Consider the following 7,770-nt stretch of genomic DNA (forward strand, 5'->3'; position numbering starts at 1 on the left):
AAAGAACATTTTATGTTTATGAACAGGATTTTTTTTTTATCCTAGGCCTGAGCCAAAGAATGCAGGTTCCAGAACTGCCCCGGATACATTCAGGGAAGAGTATTAACATTCCTCAAGCCTCAGGGTAGGGCACAGAGACATGGTAAGACTGGGGAAAAACACACATGTCAAACACGTGTGAGTGATTAGTGTAAAGGCCAAGCAGGGGTCTGCATTGAGGGCTTTGCAGAGAGTGTGATAAGAGCCCTCTTCTTGGGAAGGTGGTACAGTCAGGAACAGAGTAGCCTGTGGGAAAAGACTTAGACATGGGGGGGTGGGTAGGGAGTTGTGCTGTAGTGCACTGTGGGGGTGGGGGGTCAGTGCACTGTAAATTCACAGTTGTGGTTGCATGTCATATTTTTGAGTCGTCTTGTTTGGAGTTTCAGATTGCTTTCTCTTTCTCTGTACTGCTGAGGAGCAAACACAGGGCTCTGTGCAGAACTGATGAGAACTCCACTGCAGAGCCTCAGCCCAGCCCTGTGTGTGCTTCAATTTTGAGACTTGGTCTTAGCTACTTAGGTTGACCTCAGTCTCCCTTTGTGTCCCAGGTAGGCCTTGAACTTAGGATCCTCCAGCCTTAGCTTACTCAGTAGTACGAATTGGAGGTCTGGGCCACTTAGCCCCACCAGGTCTTAACTAGGATGGCTATGTTGTAGGCTTTGCTTGTATCGGGGAGGGTTGTTTTGTGTGTCTGGGTGGTGAATTTTTTGTTTTGGTTTTTCCATTCCAAATTGGTGGATGAAACTCATTTTCAGGAGCTTGTGAGGTAGCTGCGAAGGTGCTTGCCACCAAGCCTGATGACCTGAGTTTGATTCCCGGGACTCACATGATGGACAATAACTGACTGCATGCTGTAGCATATCCGTGCCTATGTGGTATTCCCCCTTCATTTCAGCACTTGGGAGGCAGAGACAGGTGGAGCTCTGTAAGTCTGAGGCCAGCTTGGTCTTTAGAGCAAGTTCTAGGAAAGCAAGAATGATATGGTGAGACAGAACAGGGGAGGGAAGCAGAGATGCTCCTGCGTAGGCTTTGTGAATTTCTGTGGTCCTTGGACTCTCTCTGTCCATTGTTGAGAACCACTCTACCCCACGCTTGGGGGCCAAAATGTCACAGACCACTCTGTCAGTGTTGGAGCCCACACTGCCCCAAGCAACTCCGGTCTGGGGGTCAGGGTTCAGCAAGAGAGAGAGTGAGGATAGACTCCAGGAATGGAGACCAGGAAGTGTGATTCAATCCTGTTTATTCTTCAGTTTCTTCCTAGTCCAAGTCCCAAGTCTTGAGTTCCTAGTCCCTAGTGCCTCCAAGTTCCAAGTGTCTAATCCTAGTTCTCTTCCAAGTGCCTGCTACCTAATGCCTAATAACTGACTCCAAGTTGTACTGAACTCTTCTGTCTGCCTCTCGACTTTTATGTGTTGCTTCTAAACCATGCCCTTAAGTCACGCCCTTAAGTCACACCCTTAAGCCTTGGCTCTAAATCTGATCTTTAAGTCTCACCCTTAAGTCACACACCATTAAGTCTCACACACCCAAGGGAAGATCCTGAGTATCTAAAACAAGATGTTATCAGAGTGTGCTCAGCTGTTGTAGGCTATTGTAATCAAATCTCTTGTCAGGGTATATGGCTGAAGATGGCTGCAAGCATGATAGCCGCCTTCTGTCGGCTCCCCAAAGTCCATGAGAAGGTGTCAAGAGTCTAGCAGCCATGACTTTCTTCTTTTTTTAGTTTTTACGAATGCAAGCTTTATTATTAATGTACCTCCCATAGACATAAATCCCAACAGCCCCCTGTCCCAACAAGGAAGTTGAAAAGCCAGAAGTCCTGTGGCATGCCATCTCTGCTTTGGTACCCAGAAGAGACTGAGATTCTTCAAGGCTTCCAAAGCTTCAGGGAGTCCAGGGTTACTCTGAGCGGACTCCTTGGGGTTCTGCCTGGTGGTCCCTCTTGATGGTGAAGCACGTTTTCCAGTTCTTGTGGCTTTAGACAACCATTTGAGCATCATCTCACGCCTCTACTTCTTTTTTTTATTTTATTGGGTATTATATTTTCATTTCAGATTTTATTCTTTTACCCCACATCCCCTCACTACCCAGAAACCTCCTATCCCATCACCCTCCTCATGCTTCTATGAGGCTGTGCCCCCACCTACCCCTACTCCATTCCCCCCTCCCCACCCTCACATTCCCACCCCCCCACTCTGTGTTAGTGCTTCATGGGACCAAGAATCTCCTCTCCCACCTCTGTCTGAGAAGGCCATCCTTCCCTACATATACAGCTGGAGCCATGGGTCCCTCCCTATGTGCTCCCAGGCTGGTGGTTTAGACACTGGGGAGCTCTGGTTGGTTGGTATTGTTGCTCTCCTCATGGGGTCACAAACCATTTTTGCTCCTTCAGTCTTCTCTCTAACTTCTCCATTGGGAAACCCTTGATCAGATGAGTGGTTAGCTGTGAGCATCGTCCTCTGAATGTGTCAGACTCTGTCAGACCTCTAAGGAGTCAGCTATATCATGTTCTTGTCAGCATGCACTTCCTGCCATTCACATCAGTGTCTAGCTTAGGTGACTGCACATGGGATGCATACCCAGGTGGAATGGTCTCCAGATGGCCCCTCCTTCAGTTTCTGTGCCACATTTTGTTTCCATATTTGCTCCCTTGAGTATTTTTGTTACTCCTTCTAAGTAGGACTGAGGCATCCCCACTTGGTCTTCCTTCTTCATGAGCTTCATGTGGTCTGTGAGTTGAGTCTTCACTATTCCAAGCTTTTGGGCTAATATCCGATTATCAGTGAGTAAATATCACGTGTGTTCTTTTGTGATTAGGTTAACTCACTCAGGATGATATTTTCTAGTTCCATCCATTTACCTAAGAATTTCTCAAATTCATTAATTTTTGTTTTGTTTTTTCTTTTCTTTTTTTAATTGAGCAGTAGCCACATACATATTTTCGGTTTTGGGTAGAGTAGGGTGGGGTTAGGGGTGGTGTGTACCCTGAGTCATCCAGAGAGATATTCAACCACCCACAGCACCATTCACGAAGTATCCATTGTTTGAACAGTCTCTTCTAGCACCTCAATCTCCAGAGGAGTGACTTTCTCAGTGAGGACAGTGGTAGTGCCTTTCTCACATCTGTACTGGCCAAACCAGGTCCAGTTCTTGTTGGGCACTAAGTATGGACAAAGAAAGTCCAGCTTGCTCTTGCTGATAATACACAGATCAATGTTGCTTCCAGACCCCAAGTCATTAAAGATGTCAGGTGCAATAGCTTCACTCACTAGCTTCTTGGCTTCTTCCTCCTCCATATCTGGCCTAAACTTATCTTCAAACACAGCCATTGCTGCCAAGTAGCCAGAACCCATGGTGACATAAGGCAATTTATCAGTTGCTCCATGAGGATAGATGCTGTAGAGATGAGGTCCAGTAACATCTACTCCCTCCAAAACGAGGGCTGCACCAATGGAACCTTGAGACCTGAAAAGCATCTGCTTCAACATCTGATTAGCTGTAACAACTCTTGGAAGGTGGCCAGTGGTGAGAGAGTGGAGCTCCAAGTTGGAAGAAATAAGCTGGGTTGTCATGTCTGTGTCTGCAGCTGTGCCAGCAGCACAGCAATAGATATTAGGAGATATGAAGTGAATTTTTTAACAGTTTGGTCAGCAACAACCATCCCTTCAGTTGCTCTTGTGTCTGCTCCAAGAACTATGCCATCCTTATAGACCACCCCCCGAGATGGTAGTCCCAGTTTTACGAGCTTTCGGAAACTTGAACCCCTTTATTGCAAAATCAGCTTCCAAGACTGCATTCCTGAGGCAATTATCAAAAGAAAAGCCTCTGACCTGTGGCTGAAACACTGATACAGCCACCATCTTCCCAAGAAAGTGTTTCTTTGCCAAGGGCGGAGCGACCAAAAAGAACTTAGCACTTCCTGTGCTGCTACTGAAAGGGGAATTCATTATTTTTAATAGCTGAGTAATACTCCATTGTGTAAATGTACCACATTTTTTGTATCTATTCCTCTGTTGAGGGACATTTGGGTTCTTTACAGCTTCTGGCTATTATAAATAAGGCTGCTATGAACATAGTGGAGCATGTCTTTGTTATATGTTGGAGCATCTTCTGGGTATATGCCCAGCAGTGATATAGCTGCATCCTCAGGTAATGCTATGTCCAGTTTTCTGAGGAACCACCAGACTGACTTCCAGAGTAGTTGTACCAGCTTGCAATCCCACCAACAATGGAGGAGTGTTTCTCTTTCTCTGCATCCTCTCCAGCTTCTACTATCACCTGAGTTTTTGATCTTAGCCATTCTGATTGGTGTGAGGTGGTATCTCAGGGTTGTTTTGATTTGCATTTCCCTGATGACTAAGGATGTTGAACATTTCTTAAGGTGCTTCTCAGCCATTCAAGTTTCCTCAGTTGAGAAGTTTTTGTTTAGCTCTGTATCCCATTTTTTAATTGGGTTATTAAGTTGTCTGGAGTATAATTTCTTGAGTTCTTTGTATATATTGGATATTAGCCTTCTATTGGATGTAGGATTGGTAAAGATCTTTTCTCAATCTGTTGGTTGCCATTGTGTCTTATTGACAGTGTCCTTTGCCTTACAGAAGCTTTGCAATATGATGAGGTCCCATTTGTCAATTCTTGATCTTAGAGCATAAGCCATTACTATTCTGTTCAGGAACTTTTCCCCTGTGCCTAGTTATTTGAGGGTCTTCCCCACCTTCTCTTCTATTAGTTTCAGTGTATCTGGTTTTATGTGAAGGTCTTTTATTACTTGGATTAGAGCTTTGTACAAAGAGATAAGAATAGATTGATTTGCATCCTTCTACAAGTTGACCTCCTGTTGAATCAACAACATTTGCTGAAAATGCTGACCTTTTTCCACTGCATGGTTTTAGCTCCTTTGTCAAAGATCAAGAGATCATAGGTGTGTGGGTTCATTTCTGGATCTTCAACTCTATTCCATTCATCTTCATGCCCGTCTCTGTACCAATATCATGCAGTTTTTATTACTATTGCCTGGTAGTACAGTTTGAGGTCAGGGATGGTGATTCCCCTAGAAGTTCTTTACTGTTGAGAATAGTTCTTGCTAACCTGGGTTTTTTGTTATTCCAAATGAATTTGTAAATTACTCTTTCTATCTCTATGAAGAATTGATTTGGAATTTTGATGGGGATTGCATTGAATCTATAGATTGCTTTTGGCAAGATGGCCATTTTTACTAAATTAATCCTGTTGATCCAGGAGAATGGGAGACATTTCCATCTTCTGAGATCTTCTTCTATTTCTTTCTTAAGAGACTTGAAGTTCTTGTCATACAGATCTTTTACTTGCTTGGTTAGATTCACTCCAAGATATTTTATATTGTTTGTAACTATTGTGAAGGGTGTCATTTCCATAATTTCTTTCTCAGCCTGTTTATCTTTTGAGTATAGGAAGGCTACTGATTTATTTGAATTGACTTTATATCCAGCCACTTTGCTGAAGTTGTTTATCAGGTTTAGGAGTTCTCTGGTGGAAATTTTGGGTCTCTTAAGTATACTCTCATATCACCTGCAAATAGTGAAATTTTGACTTCTTCCTTTCCTATTTGTATCCCTTTGACTTCCATTTGTTGTCCAATCACTCTAGCTAGGACTTCCAGTACTATATTGAATAGGTAGGGTGAGAGTGGGCAGCCTTGTCTGGTCCCTGATCTTAGTGGGATTGCTTCAAGTTTCTCTCCAGTTAGTTTGATGTTGGCTACTGGCTTGCTATATATTGCTTTTACTATCTTTAGGTATGGGCATTGAATTCCTGATCTTTCTAAGACTTTTAATATGAAGGGATTTTGAATTTTGTCAAATGCTTTCTCAGCATCTAGTGAGATGACCATGTGGTTTTTTTCTTTGAGTTTATTTATGTAGTGGATTACATTGATGGATTTCCAAATATTGAACCATCCCTGCATTCCTGGGATAAAGCCTACTTGATCATGATGAATGATTGCTTTGATGTATTCTTGGATTCAGTTCGAGAGAATTCTATTGAGTATTTTTGCATCAATATTCATAAGAGAGATTGGTCTGTAGTTCTCTTTCTTTGTTGGGTCTTTGTGAGGTTTAGGGATGAGCATAATTGTAGCTTCATAGAATGAATTGGGTATTGTTCCTTCTGTTTCTATTCTGTGGAATAGCTGGAAGAGAATTGGTATGAGGTCTTCCTGGAAGGTCTGATAGAATTCTGCACTAAAACCATCTGGCCCCAGACTTTTTTTGGTGGGGAGACTTTTAATGACTGCTTCTATTTCTTTAGGGGTTGTGGGACAGTTTAGATGGTTTATCTGCTCCTGTTTTAATTTTGATACTTGACATCTGTCTAGAAAATTGTCCATTTCATCCAGATTTTCCAATTTTGTTGAGTATAGGCCTTTGTAGTATTATCTGACAATTTTATAAATTTCCTGTTTCTGTTGTTATGTCTCCCTTTTCAGTTCTGATTTTATTAATTTGAGTACTGTCACTGCACCCTTTGGTTAGTCTGGCTAAGTGTTTGTCTATCTTGTTGATTTTCTCAAAGAACCAGCTCCTGGTTTTGTTGATATTTTGTGTAGTTCTTTCTGTTTCTACTTGGTTAATTTCAGCTCTGATTTTGATTATTTCCTGCCGTCTACTCCTCTTGGGTATATTAGCTTCTTTTTGTTCTAACACTTTTGGGTGTGCTGTCAAGTTGTTAGTGTATGCTCTTTCCATTTTCTTTTTGTGGGTACTTAGAGCTATGAGTTTTTTTTATTAGTACTGCTTTCAGTGAGTCCCACAAGTTTTGATATGATGTATCCTCATTTTCATTAAATTCTAAAAAGGTTTTTTTTTTTTTTTTTTTTTTTTTGGTTTTTCGAGACAGGGTTTCTTTGTATAGCCTTGGCTGTCTTTAATATCTTTCTTTATTTCTTCCTTGACCAACTCATCGTTGAGTAGAGCATTGCTCAGTTTCCACATGTACGTGGGCTTTCTGTTGTTTTTTTCCATATTAAAGATAAGTCTTAGTCCATGGCGGTCTGATAGGGTACAAGAGATTATTTCAGACTTTTTGTATTTGTTGAGACCTGTTTTGTGACCAATTATATGGTCTATTTCAGAGAAGGTACCACGAGGTGCTGAGAAAAAGGTATATTCTTTTGTTATAGGATGAAATGTTCTGTAGATGTCAGCTAAGTCCAATTGGTTCATAACTTCTGTTAGTTTCATTGTGTCTCGGTTTGGTTTTTGTTTCTATGATCTGTCTATAGCTGAGAGTGTGGTGTTGAAATCTCCCACTATTAGTGTTTGAAGTGCAATGTACGCTTTAAGCTTTAGTAAAGTTTCTTTTATGTATGTGGGTGCCCTTACATTTGGGGCATAGATGTTCAGAATTGAGAGTTCATCTTGGTACATTTTTCCTGTGATGAATATGAAGTGTACTTCCTTATCTTTTTTGATTACTTCTGGTTGAAAATTGATTTTACTTGATATTAGAATCGAGACTCCAGTTTGTTTCTTGGAACCATTTGTTTGGAAGTTTGTTTTCCATCCTTTTACTCTGAGGTAGTGTCTGTCTTTTTCACAGAAGTGTGTTTCCTGTATGCAGCAAAATGCTGGGTCATGTTTATATATCCAGTCTGATAGTCTGTGTCTTTTAATTGGAGAATTAAGTCCATTGATATTAAGAGATATTAAAGAAACATGAGTGTTGTTTCCTGTTATTTTTGTTATTGGTGGT

At 41.6% G+C, this 7,770-nt stretch overlaps 1 pseudogene; it reads right to left on the reverse strand.

Moving 5' to 3' along the window:
* Positions 1-2,991: 2,991 nt before the first annotated feature.
* On the reverse strand, positions 2,992-3,899 carry LOC143436598 (proteasome subunit beta type-7 pseudogene; annotated as a pseudogene).
* Positions 3,900-7,770: the final 3,871 nt, after the last annotated feature.

This window comes from Arvicanthis niloticus, chromosome 23, assembly GCF_011762505.2.
Source record: "Arvicanthis niloticus isolate mArvNil1 chromosome 23, mArvNil1.pat.X, whole genome shotgun sequence".
Classification (NCBI taxonomy): Eukaryota; Metazoa; Chordata; class Mammalia; order Rodentia; family Muridae; genus Arvicanthis; species Arvicanthis niloticus.